Genomic DNA, 24059 nt, shown 5'->3' with positions numbered 1-24059 from the left:
CCTCACTTTAACTGACAAACATTTCTTACATTTCCTTAGACAATCCAGGATTTAAGCCAAGACAATCCCTTCCCTAGATTGCTCCCCCCTCCCAGGTATTCCTCCCTAAAAACTTACCTCTTTGACCATGCTTTTAGTCATCCCTCCTAAAAATGCAGTGGCACAACTATATCTTCATTAAAATGAGTAACTTAGGGATCCAGGGTAAGGCCCTGCGGACCCAGGTTCAAACCCCACCATGGCTAATAGTGGATTTTTAAAAAAATCAATGGAAATCTGGAATTAATAATGATCATGAAATTATTAGTGAACCATCTGGTTCGCTAATGTCCTTTAGAGAAGGAAATCTGCCAAATTTACCTGGTCTGGCCTATATGTAATTCCAGACCAACTGCAATGTGGTTGACTCTTAAATAGCCAAGAAAGCCATCAGCTGTACTCACCATTACACGTGGAACAAAAAGGAATGAAACCGGACAGATCATCCAGCATCAACCTAGGCACCGGAAAAGACAATGGCAAACCCACATTCTGCACAGTCCTCCTAACAACTGGGGGGAAATTGGGAGAACTGTCTCACGGACTATAATAAGGACATAATCTTTAGGCCATACCGTTTTGGCCTTGGAGGGAGTGCAAAGGAGGTTTACTAGGCTGATACCGGAGTTGAGGGGGTTGAACTATGAGGAGAGGCTGAATAAACTAGGCTTGTACTCGTTAGAGTTTAGAAGAATGAGGGGAGATCTCATTGAGACATATAAGATGATGAATGGGATAGATAGGATAGAGGTGGAGAGGCTCTTCCCACTCAGAAAGGACAGTAGGACTAGAGGGCACAGCCTCAAGATAAGGGGGGGTGCGGTTTAGAACGGAGTTGAGGAGGAACTTCTCCACTCAAAGGGTGGTGAATCTCTGGAATTCTCTGCCCGTTGAAGTGGTGGAGGCTACCTCGCTAAATATTTTTAAGACGCGGGTTGATGGGTTTTTGATAAGAGAGGGGATTAAGGGTTATGGGGAGAGGGTGGGAAAGTGGAACTGAGCCACGACAGGTCAGCCATGATCTTATTGAATGGCGGGGCAGGCTCGAAGGGCTAGATGGCCTACTCCTGCTCCTATTTCTTATGTTCTTATCTACAAGATGCACAGCAGGAACTCACCAGGGTTCCTTAGGCAGCACATTCCAAACTCACGACCACTACCAGGCAGCAGGACAAGAGCAGCAGATACCCAGGAACACCGCCACCTCCAAGTCGTTCTGACTTGGAAATATCTCACTGTTCCTTCACTGTCACTGGGTCAAAGTCCTGAAGCACCATTGCTAACAGCACCTTGGGTATACCTACACTTCAGAGACTGCAGCGATTCAAGAAGACAACTCACCACCATCTTCCCAAAGGTAATTAGGGAGGGACAATAAATGCTGACCTAGCCAGTGACACCCACATCCTGTAAATTAATCTTTTTTTAAAAAAAAACCTCCTTCTTTGGCTCACCATCAATATTCTGTCTGCTTGCACTCCTTTCAACGTGTCCCCACATTAAAGGCACAAGTTATAACTGATGGACATTTTGAATTAATCTCTTACAAAGCTGAATGGCTTTGTAAACAATAACTTCTAAAACTAGTGAGTTGGCATGAGCTTTATAAAGTTATGTGCAACAGCATAACAGAGCAGCAGTTGTGCAGTCATGCTTAACAGGAGCTGAGGCACAGCACAATGTAAAACATTTTTATGTTAAGAGTCGAAGCTGATACATTTACACAAACAGCCCGTGTGTAAAAATGACTCCAATAATAACTAACAGAACCTGTATACGGTACTGTAATTCAGTGGGATTGTGAACACATCGTTGCTGCCAGCAATCTTAGGGAAATATTAACTCTCAAATGAACTCCAGAGTAACACAGTCAGTTCCTGTTATATGCACAAATTGTTTCCATAAAAATTGTTCTCACTTATCAGCAGTGCTGGCGTCATACTTTCCAAATGGAGTTAACTTTTATTCACTCACGGTCAAATATCGGGTAAACTCTGGTTAATATATATAAACATTAACCAATCATTTTGCTTTGGATGTTTACACAGTCCTCCAGGATGCGTAGTTACTGTTTTCTGCTGTGGGTTATAGGTAACGCAATTGTCCCGATTGCTGAGATGTGTGGTGTACTTCTGAGACAAGAGGTCTCCCTCAGGATCATGATTCACTCCCACTAATCCTGCTGAACTCTCGTAGTCTCAATGACTAAACTGATCACAGGAAAAGGTCAAAAATGGACCCTGAATTACAACAAGAATTTTCATGTTGCACAATTTCTCACACTTTCGATTTTCATGAAGGGTTCTCCACTTTGTCAAGTTTCGTAGTATTAATTCTGAAACTTACAGTGATTCATTGTAGACTGTTGGAAGCTCTTACAAGGGCTTGTATCAATAGGCTCTGAGCAATGAAAGCGTTTTATTCCCCCCTATTTAATAATCAAGGAAACTACAATACTCAAAATCCATTGTCCCATTGATCTCTGCCCCTACCCTCATAGAATCATCAATATCCTGGGGGTTACCATTGACCAAAATTTGACTCGTCATACAAATACTGTGACTACAAGAGCTGGTCAGAGGCTGGGAATCCTGTGGAAAGTAACTCACCTCCTGACTCCCCCAAAGCCAGTCCGCCATCTACAAAGCTCAAGTCAGGAGTGTGATGGAATACTTTCCACTTTCCTGGGTGAGTGCTGCTCCAATAACATTCGAGAAGTTCAACATCATCCAGGACGAAAGCAGCCTGCTTGATTGGCGTCCCGTCCACATTCACCCTCCACCACCACAGCATATACCATCTGCTAGACGCACTGTAACAACTTGCCAAGCCTCCTTCAGCAACACCTTCCAAACTACCTAAAATAACAAGGGCATCAGACTCTTGGGAACAGTACCAAATCCAAATCCTCCCCCAAAATCACACACCATCCTGACCTGGAACTATATCACCATTCCTTCACTTGGTCAGTTAAAAACCTGGAATTCCCTCTCTAACAGCACCGTAGGTGCACCTACACCACATGGATTGCAGCAGCTTAAGAAGGCAGCTTTCCACCACCTTCTCAAGGACAACTAGGATAAGCAATAAATGCTGGCCTAGCCAGCAACACATATTCCATCAAATACTTTTTTTTAAAGTTACTGTCGGTTACTTATTTGGACAAAGTGTCACAAGTGGAATCATTAAAACACACAAACAGCATGGCAGAAGTGAGTCCGTTTCTCTTGTGGCATTTTTCCTCTACAGACAATGATCAATTTCCTTGATGGAAACTACAAAAAGACAACAAGCACAAAGAAAATACGCCGGCTTTAGAATTTTCAGCTTGAAGCTACATATTTGACGAGACATTTAGGTGGCATTTCCCCGTCATCTGTAATACATGGTGGAAATGAACACAATTCCTGCTCACAGTCTCACAGTCCTCAGCTGGTCCCATTCAATTTTATTACAACTGTCTGTTTATTGAATCGTCAGGCTTGAATGAGTCACATTCCAGACTTCATACACTGGCATGTCTGGCTACGCAGAAGGTGCAATTTGGGCTCTAAATATGTTCAAAATGTGTAATCTTCACAGAAAAGAATACTCACTCATTGCAATAAAAGCAGACAGTGCGTATTATCTAGTTAACAGCAGCAAACAGAATAGGTGCATTTAGAAGGCAGGTTGAGATTTTTAATTTCTATTGAATTCACAGAGATAGTCAATTAAATGAAATCAATAAGTACAATAAACCCTTTGCAACACAATATTGACGATGCATTTTTGCAAAGATTGCCACAACGGCTTAAGGACTAAATTCAATGCTGGCATTCACGGCTGGCTCAGCCTTTGAAAAGAGGTGCAAAAGTGAAATATCAATGATGCCACACACTCAATTGTCACTGCAGCAGACAAAAAAAAGTGCATATTTCTACTCTTGACCTATTGAGGATATGAGGCATATCCTGCACACTGGAACATAAGTGCTTACACATTACTCATGTCTAAAAACAGTACAGAATAATCGTCGATATGTCATAGTTGATTTCCTGAAGCATGACTGGCTAAAGAGTAAAGATAAATGCACCCAGATCTCACGCTTAAAGGAAGTTATTTCTTCACAAACTGATGCTGAATAATAGTGTTGACCAACAGCAATAGTCATCAAAAGATGCGAGGTAGTGGACTATAGGTTAGCAGGAAAAGTACCACACATCACTCCTGCTGGCGATACGCCTGTCAGAATGAAGCTGGGAGCACTTTCAAATGCTCCCAGATTTTGCCTCTCTCCTGGAGAGATCCCACTAATTACATTTCCCTAAGACAAACAGACAAAACATTCTAAATAACATTCCACACAAGCTTGTATGAATGAGTGAATTGGGGATTATTTAGACAAGGTGAAACGACCATTAATGTTACACGCACCTTTTTTTGTGGCAGTGTGGAATACAGCCACTCTTTTTGCAACGAAGACTGCAGCACAAGATACACCACTGTGTTTAAATCTACAAAGCCACACAATTTCCAGATTCTATATTGTGCTCAAAATGATTCTGGGCAGCCACCCTGCCATGTCATGATTTGCGGAAGTGGAGGTGGCCTGCCATCCAACGGTGGTGGGATCTTCTAGTCCCGCCGCCGCCAGCGGGTTTTCATAGAAACATAGAAGATAGGAGCTGCAGAAGGCCATCTGGCTGTTGAGCCTGCTCCGCCATTCATTACAATCGTGGCTGATTGTACAACTCAACAACCTAACCCTGCTTTCTCCCCATAATTTTTGATCCCATTTGCTCCAAGTGCTATATCTAGCCGCCTCTTGAATACATTCAATGGCATCAACTACTTCCTGTGGTAAAGAATTCCAACAGGCTCACCACACTTTAGGTGAAGAAATGACTCCTCACCTCCGTCCTAAATGGTCCACTCTGAATCCTCAGACTGTGCCAGCATTTGCATCCTCTGGGGAACCTGCAGTGGGGGCTGCCATCAGTGGAGCTAGAAAATCCCACTGATGAAAACAGACTGACAATTTTAGCCTGAAACTTTACTGTTCCCCTAGTTGGCTATCAGAAGAAAATACTTTTGTCCAATTAAAAGCCGTGTCCACTGAGATAAAAAAGATGTATTAATCTCTCCTAGTTTTGTCTGAATCAAGACACATCTATCTTTTTTCTCAGGGCTTTATTTCTAATAAACTTAAAGTAGATCAGACCACCCCCCCCCACAAAAAAAATCAGAAATTATCAAAGTTAAATGTAGTAGCACATTGGCACTTTCATTTCCCAGAATGGTGCCTTCTGCTGTCCTATCTGTCTGATCAGTAATGAATTTGATGATTGTGGATTACATCGGCAATGAAGAAATGGTAACCCATCTTAAAAGGCAAACCATAGAAAAGTTACAGCACAGGAGACCATTCAACCCATCTTGTCCATGCCAACCTGAGGACACCCAAGTGCCCTTTCTAATTCCACCTTATGGCACTTAAGGTGCAAATTTTGTTTTATTCATTCATGGGGCATGAATGTCGCTGGCTGGTCATTGCCCATTCCCAGCTCCCCTTGGACAGCAGTTGAGAGTCAGCCACATTGCTTAATTTTCTTAATTCCAGATATTTTTATTGAATTCAAATTCCACAATCTGCCATGGTGGGATTTGATCCTGGGTCTCCAGAACATTAGCTGAGTTTCTGGATTGATAGCCTATCAATATTACCACTAGGCCATCGGCTTCCCCCAAGTACCCAAGTACTTTTTTAAAGGGTTTAGGGTCTCTGCCTCTACCACCAACTTGGGCAGTGAATTCCAGACACCCACACACTTTGTGTAAAAAGGTTCACAAGTGATTACAGGAACAAGATTCTGCTGTTATTGTAGATCCACCTCATGTCCCCTCTATACCTACTACTCCATGTCTTGAATCTATGTCCACAGGTTCTAGCATTGTCTGCCAAGGGAAACAATTTTATCCCGTTTACTATATCTCTTCCCCTCATAATTTTGTGCACCTCTATCAAGTCACCTGTTAACGTGTTTCCAAAGCCTTCTCAATGGATAATGCTTCAACACAAACAAACCGATGGATAGTTAATACTCGTGATCAATAATTAAATATATTGCAAAAAAAGAACAAAAAAATCAATACATTTGTTTCAAATTGTTTTGCATTCCACTCCTCCTCTTTTGAAGGCAATGGTTCTTAGTTGGGTATAGCTCTGTAAACCACCAACAGTCCTCTATTACCAATCCACACAGTCATTATTTGTGTGTGTTAGCCATGACAAGTGGCTGCAAAGCTATTATTGTCTTCCTCAACATACACATACTTCTCTGAACATTCCAGCTATGGTCATGAATAGCAGAAAGCTTTGCTGACTGCAAGTTTAGAAGTTTGATGTGCAGTACCTCAATTTAACTGTTGCTCACCACAAATCAGGAATCTGACCTGGCACCTTCTGGCCCCGTAACAGGGTTAAACTGGGAAATGAAACTGAAGCGTATTCATGAGAAACATTGAAATCTGCATCGATCAGCTAGGATCCAGTTTGAACAGAGTTAGATTGCCCCACTAGGACTGCTACAATTGACCATTATAAAAGGAGGCAAAAAGCTGCCAGGGCTCCAATTTCTGACTGATATCCAGTGACTCTGGTTGGAGGTGCATGTCTATGAACTTCAGACAAAAATGGCATCAGGCTTTGACCTGATCTTACTTGTGATTTCATGATTTATAATCAAGGATCACCGATGAATAACGGCCATATGAACACGGTGCAGAGGAGACAGCAATGGCAGGGTGGGGTGAAGGGTACGAGAGAACGTTGTCCTCACAACTATAACCTGAACCCCTCCCCATTCCTGTTCCACCCAAACACAACTTGTTTCAGTAATGTCTAACAGTGAAATTGGCTGCTTCAAGGTCTGTAAATCAATAAAATACCTTGTGGAAATTCATTATTAGTGCCCAAAGCAGCAGACTGAACAATAAGCACAATCTTTATTTCCACACAAGGTAACTGATGGATCTTTGTATTAAGTCAGCTTTTTGTACTGAGTCACCAAGTTAAAGGTTCACACTGACTCCATGAGTCACTGATAAATCAAATTCTTTGTGGTGCTGGCACAATCCTATAAACAGTCATGTCTTAATCTCCCATTTAGGAATTATTTAAGACGGAAGCCTTCAACCTCTCATAAGGCAAGACCTCACACAACAGAGTAATTTCAGATTTCCTTTGTAAAGGTTGTCTCCAGTGACAAAAGCATCCGCTATACAAACAATCCAATATTGCTGCTCCAGGGACCAACAAAATCTCCTTGGAAAAGGTTTCACTGGGTGCTCTTGATGAAGGAAGTGCCACAGGCTACAAAGGTAAACAGCTGCCGATCTGTCAGCCCATCTGTATAAAGCCAGCAGTAATCTTTTTCACAATGGATGTGCTTTATAGACCTCCCCGCAGTGTCAGGGAAATTCTGAGTCAGAAGTACAACATGACAGCTATGGTTTTGTGCTACCTCTCTCTAAGTGCAAAACCTACCCATGACCATGGTCCTGTTGTTGCAGCCCCACCATGCAATGTGACATAAACAGAACAGGTTCAGCAGCAAGAGAAATAACAATCACACGACCACTTGCATTGGAATAAAAATGGGTTAGAACACTCTAGTAGAAGAAGAGTGCAATCCCTACAGTGCAGAAGGAGACCATTCAGCCCATCGAGTCTGCACTAACAACAATCCCAGTTAGGGCCTATCCCCGTAAGCCCACATATTTACCCTGCTAATACCTTTAACCTATGCATCCCGGGACACCAAGGGGCAATTTAGCATGGCCAATGCACCTAACCCACACATGTTTGGACTGTGGGAGGAAACTGAAGCACCCGGAAGAAACCCATGCAGACACAGGGAGAACGTGCAAACTCCACACAGGCAGTGACCCAAGCTGGGAATCGAACTTTGGATCTGTGAGGAATGCTAACCACGGTGCCACTTATTCAGTCAACAGCTCACATTAAGATCCTTAAATTAAAAATTGTTGAAACTTGTGCCAAATTATCTTGACTAGTTTACTATTCAGGTAATAAATTATGCCTTCCATTTCTACCTCTGAAGCTGATCGTAAGTGAACTTGTTTAGAATTCATGGGTCATCTGGTTAAATTCACTGGGAATAAAAACCACATTCCATAAATAGTTCAAACATACCCTTTATACATCACTACAAACGTGTTTTTTAAATCTGTGTTATTTTCAGGATAGCAACATTGTTTTAGTAAAACACAAAAGTAATTGGGAGGCTGTCACTTTAAGCACAAGTCTGCACTAATCATAGAATCCCTACAGTACAGAAGAAAGCCATTCGGCCCATCGAGTCTGCATTGACCACAATCCCACCCATCCCCATAACCCCATGCATTTACCCTAGCTGGTCTCCTTGACACTAAGGGGCAATTTAGCATGGCCAATCCACCTAACCTGCACATCTCTGGACAAAATAAACTTAATCTGCCAGTTTGCTCATTCTGCTGCAGAACAAAAATGGGACAGGCATTTACATAGTACTGGTAATAGCCTGAGTCATTTTGGGTGAAAACAGCTTTCTCTCTTGCTCCTTCTCCACAAAACCTTCCAAGTTCCAGTCCTCCTTATAACTTACAGATTTAAAGAGATCTGTGCCATTGTCCTGAACTTGTTCTGTTTATGCTGTGTTGCATGGTGGGATTGGCAACAACAGGACCATAGACATGGATAAAGTTTATTTATTAGTGTCACAAGTATGTTTACATTAACACTGCAATGAAGTTACTGTCAAAGTCACCTAGTCGCCACACCCCGGCGCTTGTTTGGGTACACTGAGGGAGAATTTAGCAGGGCCAATGCGCCTAACCAGCACGTCTTTCGGACTGTGGGAGAAAACCCGAGACCCCAGAGGCAACCCATGCAGACACGGGGAGAACATGCAGATTCTGCACGGATAGTGATTTAAGCCAGGAATCGAACTCGGGTCCCTGGCGCTGTGAGTCAGCAGTGCTAACCACTGTGGATTTGCTCAAAAGTTAATGGCCCCTCAGATTTGTTAGACACAACTCAAATAATTCAAATTAGTTTATACATTGGATAAGTACCTTAACTGAAGATTTTCAAGCTCCACTTGTCAAATGATCACTTATTAGTGTTTTAAGTGGAAAATAAATACCATTGAGCATTGTTAAATTCAGTCTCTCTCTCTCTCATCAAAAGAGACACATCACTTTTGGCCAACAAGAATAAATCAATACTTAACACACCCATATGACATTCTTACACACAGCAGCAGTAGTAACCCATTTCAGATAATACATAAAGTGCATGGTATCAGTCATAAGAATGTCATGCAAATATGTTAAGCATTTATCTGCCAATATCATTAACTGTAATTTCCAGGTTATAATGTGCAAATAATAAAAGTGAATAACATGCCGTCTTATCATTAATACACAGATTAATCTTACGCCCCCTGTTATTTAGTCCCCTTTCTTAAACGTGGACAATTTTGTTTTAATCAGAAGTAAGTTGTGTTTTTAAGTTTTGATGTAATGATGATGATCACATTCGCCAAGGATGTCTTGGTCCTCTCATTACACACGAGCTGTCTTTCCCTTCTCCCTTCACCCGATGGTAGATCAGCTGCCTAAAGGTCTCTCAGGTGAAGTTAAAGAATTCCATGTAAGCAGGTGCTTTGGTACCAGGAAGTCTTTTTCACAATGAGTCGCTGCTAGTTTGAATCATACGTATCAAACTCAACAGCATTTATAAATACAATCTCATCTTTCCACAGAGTACACATGTTCCACAAGACATGGAGTGGTGACGGACCCTCTGAAACTGTAACAGGGCAATGGAATGGACTACATTGGGAAACCACCCTGGGTTAAGTGGTGGAAATGTGGCAATGTAGATATTGAGGAGTTTGATTATCTTTAAGAGATCGAAGCTGCCCTTCATATATTCAGTCAGTGAGACCCAGCCTACGATTAAATAGGTGGTGCAGGAAGAATTGCACACGGCCTATGGAAACAATGGGTTTGATAAAGTGAATGCCCTTTTTCCATTCCTACTTATAATGACTTTTAATCGGACTTAAGTCTTGGAATACTGCAGAGTTAACAAGTAATTATGAAGAATAATTAGCTCTGGCAGTGAATGGTTACTGCACCAGCAACACATTTCATATTATGCTGGAGTGAGATAACATTTTTTGGTGACAGCAGAATACTTGAACACCTGATTGGTTTCACAATACACCACAAAATGTTGGACATACAGCATACAGCTGCAGGCAACAATCAAACAGTGCAGTCTTTGTTTGGCCCGAGAAAATAAATAACTAAAAACAGTGGAAAATGAGTTGATTGTACTTGCATCAATCACGGAAGTGTATCTGTATGGGGTTACTGTAACTTTTCTAAGTTCATTCATCATTATATTACTGCAAATCTCATTGCAATCCATTCAAACTTAACAAGCCAACAAAACAAAAACAACCCCATAGAAATTCCTTGTACAATGCTTTCATTATCCCAGCAGCCCTTCCTCTGAACCACGTGGAATTTACACATCAAAATTAATTAATTGCAAATCCCTCAAATAAACCGTTACTTTTCTTCACTATCAACATCAATCCCTGAATGGCTATATTGAAAATACTGGCTAGCAATGGGGCTAGCAACCTCCAATCAGTTTGTCAGAATGGAAAGCTTATAGAAAGTGCCTTCTGGATCAAGTGGTCACTTGGGGGTGGCACAGTGGTTAGCATTGCTGCCTCACAGTGCCAGGGACCCAGGTTTGATCCTGGCTTGGATCTATTCATACAACAGTGGGGCTCCTGTTTCAAAGATTCCTGACAATGTGAAGGAGGGCATTCAGCCCATCAAGTCTGCACCAACTCTCTGAAAGAGCATCTTATCCAGGCCCACCTTCCCAACCTCTCCCCATAACCTCACACATTTCCCATGGCTGACCCACCTAACCTACACATCTTTGGACTGTGGGAAGTAAACTGGGACACCCGGAGGAAACCCATGCAGACAGGGGGAGATGGTGCAAACTCCACACAGACAGTTACGCAAGGCTGGAGTTGAACCCAGGTTCCTGGTGCAGTGAGGCAGCAGTGCTAACCATTGTGCTACTGTCCTCAGCTGGATGTAAAAGATGTCACAGCACTCTCTGTGAAAGTAAAGAGGAATTCCCCCTGTTCTCCGGATCAACATGTATCCCTCAACCATCATAATCAATAAAACAGATAATCTGGACAGTTTGTTTCATGGTCACTTGTGGAACGTTGCTGTTTGCAAAATGGCTACCACGGTCCCTATATTAGCAGCATGACAGCACTTCAAAAATGCTTCCCTGGCTGTTACTAGGACACAATGAGGTTATTAAAGCCCAGATGAAGAGGTTTACCATCTCTAAGAAATGTCTCCTCAAAGGACATCAACTGCAAATTGACAACCCACTTGAAGATCTGTCTGAATAATGAGAACAAATGTCTTCCCCATCACCATGTGGGGCACACGAGACAAAGTGGAAGCAACGTTACACCAATTCCAGAGGACACTGGGATTCCAACTCTCCCTTTGTTTAAATGGAGGAAACAGGTTTCATTTAACAACTGCACTGAAGACTGCCAGAAAGGCTTGACAAAACATTTTGCACTTCCTTGCAGTTCATCTTTTAATACCAGCATGTTTATAAAAGTATTGTTGTGTTCAAGACTTCAGTTAAGCGGCAATTTAAAAATGAACAGCCACACAATTAATAGCATCAGAGTTCAATTAGTACAATGGAAAGTGAGTCACTCAGACACTATTTATAATCATAAATCTGCAAGTGGAGAACTCTAAATAATCCACATTCTTTAAAAACAGGATTCCTGACAGTGTGACATGACCAGCTCCATATTCAAATCTGCAGCAGCGATGCTACATTGATTCGATCACCAGGTTGGCTTGTCGAGTGGTCTTAAATGCAATTTACTCTGCAACATCATAATGAAAGGCCATCAACCTGAAACATTAACGGTTTCCCGCTTCACAGATGCTACTTGACCTGCTGGGTGTTTCCAGCAGTTTCAGGTTTGACTTAAAATTTTCAGCATCCAAGGTATTTTGCTGTGGTAACTTTCAATGCAATTGGTTTCCATATTAGTGGGCAAAATGGCAAAAAAAAATTCATTAAAAAGCATACATGTGCCAATTTGCCAATACTGTTTCTGTTTTTGAGCACTCACACATTAATCTTGTTATTACTTATTCCAGATTCATTTTAAAATTAAACAGCAATTTCTTTTTCCTACAGTGCAGAAGGAGGCCTTTCAGCCCATCACGTCTGCACTTTACCAGGCCCTATCCCGTAACCACACATATTTACCCCACTAATTCCCCCTAACCTAAGGGACAGTTTAGCATGGTCAATCCACTTAAACTGCACATCTTTGGACTGTGGGAGGAAACCGGCGCACCCGGAGGAAACTCACGCAGACAGGGGGAGAATGTGCAAACTCCATGCAGAAAGTTACCCAAGGCCAGAATTGAACCCAGGCCCATGGCGCTGTGAGGCAGCAGTGCTAACCACTGTGCCGCCACTGTGCAATTTGCATTTCTCTAGCACCCTTCACAAAGAAAGCGATATATCAAACATAAGGAATCTTGGGCAGTGAAGTGAGTGGAGTCGAAATACACTTTGTTTCGGAGATAGCAGAAGTTGACACTGGAGATGTTGGACGAGGGGGTGCAACAGATGTAGCAAGAAAACTGAAGTGAAGAGCAGCTCTGTGATATGGCTGACCTGACAGAATGACAAAATTCCAACTCAGGAAATCAAGCCTCAAATACTGCTTACATGTGCAGTTAGCAAACTCAATGTCTGTTTACAACCAGGGTTCTTGCTGCAGTGCTAGTTCATCTTCCGGAGAAAGAAACTAGCAGGATTAGTTAAGCTTCACAGCAGCTTTGTCCAGCTGATCATGATAAGACTGCGGGAAGAGTGCTGCCACCCCTTCTGTTAAAAGAACAACTCCAGTGGTGGGAGGCAACAGGGAGGGGGTCTTGGACTGATTTCCGACCAAGATAAATATAAATGGAAAAAGCAAAATGTCCAAAGTTCCACTTTCATCACCTTCAATTCGCTCTTAGTCCTGTTATACACAATTACTTTCCTGCGCTTAATTTTTCTTTTTATAGAGCCATATTAAAACCCAGAGCAGATTAGCACAAGGCAACCCATTTCTTCCACTTTCTTTTTATATCCAACAAATTATACTATTGGTTCTTCTCATAATAAAGACCATGACAACTCATTAGTCTGACACACAAGCCCCTATCAAGAGAAGCAGTATGTTACAAGAGGGTGTCACCACTCCAGTGGGTATCGGCCCAGTATTCAGACAGAAGAGTACAACTTATTCTGTTTGAGGTGTAAAAAGAGATACAGGTTGTTTAAATGCTGACGTACCCTGAATATAGTGGTAATACAAACGGAGTTTCAGGAGAAGCAGCAAACACTTTGCCCAAAATAAGTATCGACCACCTGCACTGCACTGCATTGAATATTTACAGTTCAGGAAAGGCCATTCAGCCCATCAATTCTGCACCGACCCTCTGACAGAGTATCTTACCCAGGCCTTCTCACCACCCCCCCGCACCCTATCCCCATAATCCCACACATTTTACCATGGCTAATCCCATTTAACCTACACATCCTGGGATACTAAAGGGTAATCTTACCACAATTTTACAATACACCCAACCCACACATCTTCAGACTGTGGGACGAAACCAGAGCACCCAGAGGAAACCCATGCAGACACGGGGAGAACATGCAAACTCCACACAGACAGACAGTCACCCACAGCTGGAATTGAACCCAGGACCCTGGTGCTATGAGGCAGCAGTGCTAATCACTGTACCACCATAGCACTTTGTGCAGTCCCTTTTTTCTCACATCGAGGCACCAAATTATTTTTCCTGATCACACAGGCTACACTTTTCAACTGTTACGACATCACCAGAGCAGCCACTGTCAAAACAAAGTCAACTTTCCGAATAGTAAGATGTCCGGGTTTAATGTGCAAAGAGCACATCTGCTGCAAAACCGGGGCAGATTTCTATCTTAATAAAATCTCCAAAAAACGAATGAAGCAGCTAAAAATGCATCCACTTAAATCAGAAACACACACACACACACAACACACACACCTTCAGGCCTGCCCCAGTGCAGTGCAGAACAAGCTTAGTGCTGAAACTGAATTTCTGAAGTATGACTGGAAATAGCAGTGAGATTCATCTGATTATTTTCACAACACTTCAAATTCAAAGACTGAAACTTAACCACAGAATTTCGATCAAGTGGAATGAGCAATCCCATCCTGCTGGCACAATAAATGTTTAAAATATATATTCATATCAACAGTCCTTTCACTTGGTTGTGGATAAAGATCACTGCAGCAATAAAGCACAAAGACTAAAAGGTCACCAGGTTGAACTGCCCGTTTCACTGGCCATTGCTAAGGCAGCAGGAGTGGTTTTACAATTTTGGGGAGTGCCATTTGAATTAGTGAAGTCCAAGATTCCCATCACTGGTCATTACCCGCCATCACTGGTGGGAAGCTGGCATTGGGGTAAACTGTGATGCCCTGCCTGGTTGCACAGCCCAGCTGCACTCACTATCCTGATTCGGATGGAGACTACTAGTGGATTCTGTTAACTGTAATTGAGCTGAAGCTTTTGGAAAATAGATGGTGAGAGAGCATTCACAGAATTTCATTTACAGCAATTCATTTGTTAGGTCTCTGGGACCTTCATCCTCATGAATAAATCAGACAGTTTCTGCCACAGGTGCATACAGGAAACTCAGAAGAATCACCACCTTCTTCCATCCACAGAGGGACACATGAACACAAGTGGGCCGTAAACGGAGTCAGTGGATTCAACATACTTAGATTCTCAGAAAACTTTTGATAAAGTCCCCCACCGGAGGCTGCTTTGCAAACTTCAAGCACGTGGGACAGAAGGTAATACAGTGTTGAGGATTGGTTAACGGTTAGAAAACCAAGAGTAGTAATAAACGGGTCAGTCTCACATTAGCAGGCTCTGATCGGGGTACAACAAGCATCAGTACTCTGGCCCCAGCTGTTCACAATATGTATCAATGAATTGGATGTGGGGACCAAACGCAATATTTCCAAATTCGCAGATGACACAAAACTTGGCGGAAATGCGTGGAGTGAAGAAGGTGCAAAAAGTGGCTTCAACAGGATGTGGACAGATTTAGCGAGTGGGCAAGAGCATGGCAGAAAATTGTGAGATTACCCACCTTGGTAGGAGGAATGGATGTGCAAAGTATTTCTTAAATGGTAAAAGATTTGAAATTGTAGATTTACAAAGAGACCTGGGTGTCCTCACCAATAAGTTATTGCTTGCTACACCTGCATGTTCGCTTTCCATAGAGGGAGTTTAACAAAGGTTTACCAGACTCATTCCTGGAATGACCTATGAAGGGAGATTGGGTCTGTATTTTCCAGGTTTTTGAAGAATGAGAGGTGATCTAATTGAAACCTACAAATATTTAAAGGGGTAGACAGAGTAAATGCAGATAAGATGTTTCCACAGGGTTGTCAACAACCAAGGGACACAATTTCGAAATAAGTGTGAAGCCATTTAGGACCAAGATGGGAGAAATGATTTTACTCAACAGAATGCATGAATCTATGGAATTCCCTACCCCAGAGGGCAGTGGAAGCCCAATTGATGACTATGTTTAAAGCAGAGATTGATAGATTTCTAAATACCAATGACATAAAAGGACATTCGGATAGCGTGGGTAAAAGGCATTGGAGTGGATAATCAACTATGCTCATATTGAATGGAGGAGCAGGCTTGATGGGCTGAATGGCCTACCCCTGCTCCTAACCTTAAAACAGCAGCTCTTTCCCAGAGTTATTCGATCTGTACATCAAATCCATTTACCCACCTTTTCTCCATTTATCTTGATACCCTTCACTAACAAAGCCAATCAATCTCAGTCTTGGAATTTTCAATTAATTAAACATCCATACTCTTTTCGAAATGAGTTCCAGATTCCCCCAATCCATTCTGTAAAAAAAGTGCTGCCAGATTTCATTCCAGCTAGTCAACTACTAATTTCATTTTGTTATGGTTCCCTCAACAAAGAAAATACCGTACGCACAGGGAAATTACCATATTAAAATTTCAATAGATCATCTCTCAACTTCTTAAACTCTGGGCAACATCACAACCCCAACCCTTCAGGCAAATCTTTGGGGTTGTGATCCCCAAGGCAAACCCTCCTTCCAACCCTCACACTTTTTCCTCTGATGGTGGGCATGGCCAAATGGATAAATATGAGGCCTGATTCCTACTGCAAAAGAAAAAAGCTTTTAAAAAGAACCCCGCAGCTTAAACACTGCCCAACATGTTCAACCTCATTCTAACCAGCCATCCACCACACAGTTCGGCGACTGAGGCCTTCACCCTGCCCAACAACTCTCAGAACATCCACCCCCCCCCCACCAAAAAGAAATTCACTCCGCTGTCACACAAAGCCTGGGGTAATCCCTAACGTCACTCCACTGAATCTGTATACCTTCCTTCCTGAGGTACAGGGTCCAAAATTGCACACACAGTTCAGTTGGGATCTGAGCATTGCTCTGTGCCCCTGAATCTTCATTTCCAGTTCCATTAGTCCAATTGATTGCAATATCTGTTCGATTGGTACCTAAATCCTTTTGCTCCCAGTCACTCATCAGTAAGGAAAATATTTGATTTATTTTTTAATTTTTTTACTCCATTTTTAAAGTTGCAAAGCCAATGCTCAGAATGGACTGGGCAAACCCAGATCCATTCCATGCTTGCTCCAAAAACCAAATTCAAAAACCAACTGAATCCAGTTCAAGGTCCCCACAAAAGAGACAAACAAGGTTCAAGCTGCCAAGATGAGGCATTGCATCTCACCTTGGGCTTGATCTGATGTTTGATCTTAGCCAAAAGGCCGAGAAGTGATGTCCTCAAATTTAAAGTGAATGGCTTCGTAGTTCGTAACATTGCACTCCATTTGCCATAGTAATTTATGTTCACGTCCACACAATTTTCTGCACCTATAAGTTAGAGCTGTCTGTCAACTCCCTATTCCTTCATCCAGGTCAATTTCAGTACTGAAAATCTGTGGGACACACACAGGATTCTGTGAATCACCACTTGCTAACTCCCGGCAATCCTACTGTCACTCTGGTCTGTTTCTGACCTCACAACTAATTGCCAACCCACTTAGCATGCTGGATTTCTTCCTGGAATAGGCTGACACATTTTTCTGGAAGTTTGGGAAGGGGGAAGAGGTTTCTGTGAGTGTGCTAGTCGTTGCCAGGGTGACCCACACAGAAAAGGAGCATGAAAATCACGATCAGGAAGTGTGACCTGTGCATCCTTCTAAATGCCCATACTGAGTTAGTATTGGCGCACTCACCCACTATGTCTGTGGACTTCTTGTCTTTTTCAATGGATTTAATGGGGATTTAAAATGTAACTTTGTTTTGATTTGAAGAATATATTGTACATGATTGACCATTACAGCACATGTGAAAGCCCTATTAATCTCACTAATATATCACCAAAACAATTTCTGGAATCAAACAGCTTTGAAATTTCCTGAATCAATCTCTATTGAGCTGAATGGTTGGGTCACTGTAGAAGTCAAACTCTGAAGCCATTTCATCTTAATTATGTAGCAGCAAATTTAGAGTCAGATGCAAATCTGTGAAAGTAACCAATAATTCTATTACTAATTCCAATTCTTCACCTTGCCTCGTTCAACGGGAAGAAAATTTAAAAGATTACATTTTACATTATTTCACATCAAAATTTAATCATCCACCAAATGTATAATCTGGCAAAGTATCTACTGTCTGGATAACGCTAACTGTTACACACTGTCCATCCTACAAAAATATCTGCACTGACACACTTTGCAAACAAAAATACAATGCCAAGTTCAGGCCCAAATCCTGCATGGGTTAAACGTCACTTATTAACCTTCCATACTGTATTCATCTTGTTTTATTTGTTAAGTAATAACCCAATCAAAATCAATTCATTCAAAAGGAAATGGGGTATGGAATAAATACATTATTCAACAGGTATTATTTGCTCTGACCATACATGACCCTGGATTACTATCTGACACTACTCTCAGCCTGTCAAATATGAAGCCCTGGCAGGATAAAATAGTGCTTCTCACCAATAGTGAAATCTGAATACAAACAAGTAATTTGCAAAGAAAGGGAATATAAATCCTGCTGTTACTATATGAAACTTGGGAAAAGGGAAACACGCACAAAGCTGTCATCAAAAAGCCCGATTTGTTACTGTTCCTATGTTTAAATTTCATAATTGTATCATACAACGATAAACTTTATAAAATGAATGACCTTATGCTAGTCACTCACAATCACTACGGTTTATGTAGAAAGACATTCAGTGTCATGTGTTCTTTCAGTAAGAAAAGATCTGAAAATTCTGAATGTCAAAATGGTCGACTTTAAAACTGTAAACACCTCTTCAAAGCAATCTAAAAATCAATGGGTGTTTTCGTAAAAGCTCTATCCCAATGATGCCAAGAGGAAAGTTACCGAGCTGACTGCTTTAAACAACTTTTAAGATGACATTGTTACACTTTGTAGAGTTATAGAGACTGGGGTAAGAAAAGGGGCCGGGGGGGAGCAGAGTATGGTCATGGGGAGGGGGCAGAGTTTGGTCGGAGGGGGGAGCAGAGTACATTTGTGGAGGGGGAGCAGAGTATGGTAGTGGCGCGGTGGGGGGGGAAGCAGAGTATGGTGATGACGGGGTGGGGGGGAAAGCACAGTATGGTCATGGTGGGGGGGGGAGCAGAGTATGGCTGGGGGGGAGCGTAGCAGAGAACACAGCAGGGAGTGGGGCTGAGGCCAGGTTCATAGACTGAAAGATCTCAAACATTAACCAAAATGAGGAAAGCAGAAATGAGGGTTTCTGAAGTGTGACTGGAGCTCTGCTGATGCTGCCCACCACAGCCTGGTCTCAATATACCAGCTAGCAGCCATGTGGCTCCCAGCCTCTCCCACATTAGACCACAATCTCGATAAACCCCACACCAACTCTTAAAGTAAACGAGCAACACCTCAGCACCCAGCATCCTCCATCTCTGGTGGTGGTGATGGAGCGGGTGCAAAATACAACAGGCTCTAAAGGTGAGCTAGGCCCTGGATACAGCCAAATGGGCACTGTCCAAGGGATGACAGGAGTGTGAGGTGAGGTTAAGGTGGGGTGGGAGTAGTGGGCACTGTTTAGGCACTGGGGGCAATGGGAACTGGGGGGTAATGGGCATTAGAGGGAGTGGGGGTGATGGGCAGTAGGGTACAATGGACACTGGGGGGCAAAAGGTATTTGGGTGGGCAATGCATACTTGGGCAGGCAATGGGCACTTGTGGGCAATGGGCACCTGGGGACAATGGGTGGGAGCAACAGGCACTTTGGGGCAACAAGCACTTGGGGCATCAGGCACTGGAGGCAACAGACACGAGGGGCAATGGGCACTGGGTGCTAGGATGCAGTGGGCGCTGGGGGGCAGTGGGCAGGGCAGTGGGAGGGGGGCAGTGGGCAGTGGGAGGGGGGCAGTGGGCAGTGGGAGGGGGGCAATGGGCACTGGGAGGGGGGCAGTGGGTGCTGGGGGGGTCAGTGGACACTGGGGGGGGTCAGTGGGTGCTGGGAAGGAGGGCAGTGGGCGCTGGGAAGGAGGGCAGTGGGCGCTGGGAAGGAGGGCAGTGGGCGCTGGGAAGGGGGGCAGTGGGAGGGGGCAGTGGGAGGGGGGCAGTGGGAGGGGGGCAGTGGGAGGGGGGACAGTGGGCAGTGGGAGGGGGGCAGTGGGAGGGGGGCAGTGGGAGGGGGGACAGTGGGCAGTGGGCGGTGGGCGGGGGTAGTGGGCAGTGGGAGGGGGGTAGTGGGTAGTGGGGGGGCAGTAGGGGGGGCAGTGGGCAGTGGGAGGGGGGCAGTGGGTATTGGGGGGGCAGTGGGAGGGGGGCAGTGGGCAGTGGGCGGTGGGCGGGGGTAGTGGGCAGTGGGAGGGGGGTAGTGGGTAGTGGGGGGGCAGTGGGGGGGGCAGTGGGCAGTGGGAGGGGGGCAGTGGGCGCTCTGAGCCGGGCGCAGCGAGGGGAAGCCGGCGCTGCCGCTGTCCGAAGCGGGCTCGGTACCTGTGTGATCGCCGCCAAGTTAGAGCCGCCTGTCCCTGGGCACCAGCGCCACTCTCAGCATCTCCATCAGTCGCTGTCCTCCCGCTCGGTGCCCATCGCCAGCCGGTCCTCACCCCCAGAAAAAAAAAACCAAATAAATAAAAACTTAATCCTCCAACTAACAGCCTGTAAGATCCGAGCGGCGGAGCGGAGCCGATCCCCGGGGCAGCGGCTCCTCCGGGCGGGCAGAGGGGGAGAGATCCCGGCGGCTGGGCGGCTCAGATCCCGGGCGCTCCGCCTCTGGAGCTCCTGCCGGCTGCAAGCGGCTCCTGTCCCCTTTGCTTCTCCCCTTCTCTCTGCAGGAGGAGCCCCCCGGAGCGGATGGAGTTGTGTGTGTGTGTGTATATGTGTGTGTGCAGAGAGAAGGGACAGAGCCGGGCTCGCCTCGCCTGCGATGGTGCGGGGCTCCGCGGGCAGGCGGGGCTGCTCCAAACCAATGACACAGCCCCACATGGACAGCCGCGCCTCCAGCTCTCACTCACTCACCCAGTCCACACACTCACTACACAGCCTGACAGCGGCCACACCACCAGCTCAGCCCTACCCTCACACTCAGCACAACACACAGCAACACCCGCCTACAAACCTCAACTTTCCAACTGCACCATCTCAATGTACCCAACAATATAAACCCACTTGCAGCAACTTCACCATCTCAATGTCTCCAACAATATATATACCCACTTACAACAACTACACCATCTCAATTTACCCAACAATATAAACTCATTTACAGCAACTACACCATCACAATGTGTCCAACAATATAAACCCACTTACAGCAACTGCACCATCTCAATGTGTCCAAGAATATCTACTCATTTACAGCAACTGTACCATCTCAAAGTATTTAACAATATATACCCACTTACAGCAACTGCACCATCTCAATGTGTCCAACAATATATATCCACTCCTACTTACAGCTATGCAATACAATATCTTGCCTTCTTTTTCTGTTGTTTTGTTATTTTCAGTCCATTGTCAACATCCCTTGCAAAGTGAGGTGGCTGGACTTTTGCTCTTGCTTTTATGTTGTTTAATGCAGACAGTAGTGAAGAAAGTGCCTACGTTCTTTTGATCAGTTTCAGTAAAGTAAAATAGCGCAACTATTCGTCAAGAGTTGACTTCTGCTAAATAAATGTTTAATTAAACATACACAAAACACCCCCAAGCAAAGCTGCAAACTTCAGTCAACATTTAATTTTATCTAATTGAATATTGATAAATAAGAAAACCCCAAAGAAACCAAGTTACAGGCTTGGGTTACTCTTTTATAAAAAGTGTTCACCCTCAAGCTGAGCTGCAAATAAAATTTCAGCCTGAATTTGACAGGACGTTTCCCATTTCTGACTAGGTTGCTATCTGTTGTGTTGGTTTCCTGGTTTGAATTTTGGAGGTTCCTGAGATTAGGAACAGTCTGTTCTCATTGTAGTTCTTTCACTGGCGGTTTTCAGATTTAATCCACCCACGTCATGACAGCATTTAGCAAATATTTGAATGCATGTAGGTCAAACTGCAATAAGCATTGGTGTCAGGAACATCACGTTTCTCAACAGGCCAATTACCCTTTCAATCTTCCTATCCAGCATGTGGCGTCATTTCAGACATCAGAAGTGTAAAAAGGAAGAGAAAGTCAAGTCATTTCCTCTGACTTTGATAACTTGACATCTCCCCCACAGGCAGAGTACGGGGATTTACAAGCAACCACCAAACTTCAACAACTCTTGGCTAACATTGAGATGTGCCTATTTAGATCACTTCCGCAGAGGGACAGTAGCTTGTAAGGAGGGGAATATCCAGTTTACTAACTAAATTTCATACCATGTTTCATCACCTACTTTCTACAAAGAACTACATAAAAGATCAATGCCAGCCATTACATTTTATGATGGTGGACCAAAGATAATTTGAAGCTTCTAAAAATCCCTTAATTTTCAAATGCTGGTTTGGGCCACTTTTTTATTTAGTAAATAACTATCAATAATTCTATTTCTTGCACCTTTGAAATGAATGACTTTCAGTTTGAATGGAATTTACTAATATCAGTTTGAAATCCCTATTGCCAAAAAATAGACTATCTCGTTAATTCGTACATGTATTCCATATGAATAAATATTACTAACATTAATTTAGTACTTATTTTACACTCAGTTCTTTTTAACCCTGGAACAGTTTATGGCATGTAGAGAGGAATTGTTTTGACAAAATTTAACCTGATACCGATGTATAAGATTGTATGTGACAGACTTTTGCTGCTTTTCTGGCACAAGTATGAAAGCATTGGAATTCCTCCAACTGTCATGAGACAGCAGGAGAACAATGGAAGTTCTTCTAAAACGTCTTCACTTACTGTGGGGTTGTCACAAAAACATTTTTTTTATGCCTTACCAGCCACTTGGGATCAATAGTCCTCCATAATCAGTTGGCAGAAAGCGGGACGAGGGATGCAATTATTCCCATCCCTCTCAGCACTGTTCCACAAAGTGCCCCTTCTATTGATAAAAAAAGATAAAATTCTCTTAGCAGAGCCAAGTGAATACAGGTAACAAGCAGGGTGAGGTCTCACAGTCACGTCCTCCCGTCTGGGACAACTGATGGGTCAGTCAAGCCGTCAAAAATTACCTTTCAATTACTGAAATCTAAAGCAGCAGCCTGTTTACTGAAGGTTAGGCCACTTAATTATAAACTGCTGGCTTGTTGATTTTAGCAATATAAATTAACCAGAAACTGACAGGGACGTTGAGTGTGGAATGTAAAATCCTGAGTTTAACTTTATAAACAAGTGTCAACAAATGCCAATAAATTCCCATCAAATCTGCAAAAATAACATCTGGGTTTCAACTTCCGAGAAATTTTTATTACTGCGCTATTGCACAATCCACTCACTACTACGGTACTTGAGTATTGCTGAAAAAAGAGACATGCCGTCAAACACCCATACCAATTAGAATCAACTTGTCAACAATCAACATTTTTTTCTCATGCAGTATAAATTGTTGCTCCCTTTAAAATTTGGTATTCTTGCATCTGTCCTGATGAGTCCGAGCCAAAGCGATTCGACAGCATGTCTCCTTTTTCTGCAATTCTGTATTTCACTCAGTATAAGATAGATTCGCTGTAAAGTGACGGAACAGTATTTCCCTCATTGAGTCTCAAACAGAGCAGTACTGGATTTTTTTTTACATATTTGTTGTTGAATTTTCCTCAAGGTTACGACTCTGCAGCTTGGCAAAGGAAATTCCTAATTTGTGATGTGCACTCTTTGAAGAAGATTCCCCTGGTAGATGTCATTGCAACAATAACTTACATTTATATAGATCAGTGTAGTAAAATATCAAAGGTGCTTAACAGGGATATAATTAAACAATAATTAACAAAAGGCAAAGTTGACAATGCAGATTTGCACACCTCCACAAAGGAACTTTCGAAACACAGACCCCTCAAGTTTGTGTCTTTTTATTAGCTGCAAAGGAGGAACATTTCAGATGAGTATTTTCTCAACCTTTAATTTTCACAAAAAAGTAAGTAAAAAGTAACAAGGTAGAAATAGCAAGCAGTGTTACAACTATTTCTCCCTGTTCCTAGGACCTCTGCCCCTCTAAAATGCATTAATAATTAGTAAAAGGTGAGAAGAGGACCAATTTTTACTTGTTAATATGTTACATAAGCTATTCTTGACCATACGCAGTATTTTGGAGCTGTGATATCAAATAC

At 43.2% G+C, this 24059-nt stretch overlaps 1 protein-coding gene across 3 annotated transcripts in view; it reads right to left on the bottom strand.

The window, feature by feature from the left end:
• ctbp2a (C-terminal binding protein 2a) overlaps nucleotides 1-20752 on the bottom strand; it is a 316236-nt gene extending 295484 nt beyond the window's left edge. For 2 of the 3 annotated variants that reach the window (XM_080205655.1, XM_080205657.1), the window contains exon 1: nucleotides 20304-20752. The gene's annotated coding sequence lies outside the window, so the exon portion shown is untranslated. The remainder of the gene's footprint in view (nucleotides 1-20303) is intronic. The other variant, XM_080205656.1, reaches the window with a different exon arrangement.
• Nucleotides 20753-24059: the final 3307 nt, after the last annotated feature.

This window comes from Carcharhinus amblyrhynchos, chromosome 17, assembly GCF_965287045.1.
Source record: "Carcharhinus amblyrhynchos chromosome 17, sCarAmb.v2.hapA, whole genome shotgun sequence".
Classification (NCBI taxonomy): Eukaryota; Metazoa; Chordata; class Chondrichthyes; order Carcharhiniformes; family Carcharhinidae; genus Carcharhinus; species Carcharhinus amblyrhynchos.
This window is presented reverse-complemented; position numbering and strand designations above follow the sequence as displayed.